This window comes from Sycon ciliatum, chromosome 5 (genome assembly GCF_964019385.1).
Source record: "Sycon ciliatum chromosome 5, ocSycCili1.1, whole genome shotgun sequence".
Lineage (NCBI taxonomy): Eukaryota > Metazoa > Porifera > Calcarea > Leucosolenida > Sycettidae > Sycon > Sycon ciliatum.
Genome location: NC_088647.1, coordinates 7,618,603 through 7,619,978, shown reverse-complemented (window position 1 = coordinate 7,619,978; position 1,376 = coordinate 7,618,603).

Genomic DNA, 1,376 nt, shown 5'->3' with positions numbered 1-1,376 from the left:
ATCAGTGTACAGGGGCGTCGGACACGCTACGGTCACTACGGTATTGACCGTACCACTTTTGCCCCCAGATACCCCGTTGAATCAATCAAAAGCACTGATTTTGACTCTCATTTTGGAAACATTTCAGCATAGCCACCCTTCCCAACAAGTAAATTGTACCTCAGATGGCTGACCTTACCACCCTAAATAAATTACCTTCAGAAGCCGGGGCCCTGTTAGGGTTAGGGTTGTATTGCTCAGTTGTGATGGTTGCATACCGGCCACTACCTCTAGCCTCCACCCCCATTTGCTGAAACAGCACAGCACACTGCATAGGCATGACGTGTCTCTCTCTCGCACCCCGACGCTATTATACGCTCACGACATCAGTCAAACGCAAATTTCGTCTGTTTGTTTCTTCTACGGAAGGACACCGCGGCGAGTGACCATAGGCATAGGCATATGTATTGAGGCATAGTGAGGCTGCAAGACGCAAGCAGCTATAGTTTGCATTGTTCATTGCGGTACCCACCCCTGCGTCTCCCTCGTCGTCATGCTCGTTGTCCTCGTCGTCGTCAACGTCTGGATCTGGCGAGGGAGGCTCAACGTCGCTATCCGACATGATTGCTGTAGATGATCAGGATGGTGCAGCAGGCGTCACAGTACTTCTTTTCCAGCGCTCGCGATCAATCAAACAAGGTCTCTCCCGTTCTCAGCTGCTACGATGCGAAGCAGTGGAACAAACACAACACGGGTGTCACTGTCAGGAAAAATGAGTGAAGACTGAAGTAAGTAATAGTTACATAGTTTGAATGCACTCAGATCATATGCACACACCGGTAACGGTCGCGCCGGTCCACAATGTCGAACGGCAACAAACATCAAGTCAAAAATCTCGAGCAGAGGAAGGGAACCTAGCTTTGCGCCTCGTTTCCAAGCACAGCGAACAACGATGCCATGGCAACATACAGGGATAAAAATAATTTTACTCTTTCCTTCACGACTTTATACACTTTCAAAGTTACAGTAATGGGTTCAAGTGTTTGTCTAACATGATTTAGTGAGGCCGCAACAGCTATTTACATTTTTACTACCGGTACTTGTAGCTTAGCTTTCCAGAGATTGAGTAAAACATTTGGTACAGTCATGTTGAGAGAGAGAGAGAGAGAGAGTGTATGAAAGCCTTGCTTCATAGCAGGGAGCCGTACGACTCCATCACTGATAATGTGACGAGATTGAATGTGATAATACTCTTACATGTAGGTTCAATGTACCGTTACTGCTCGTGCATTTCCCATAAACCGTTATCCCTGGCAACATGGAATGAGCATACAAGTACATTACGCACAATAACACATGCACCATATCACAGCAGCGACACCATCCGGACAAATTGG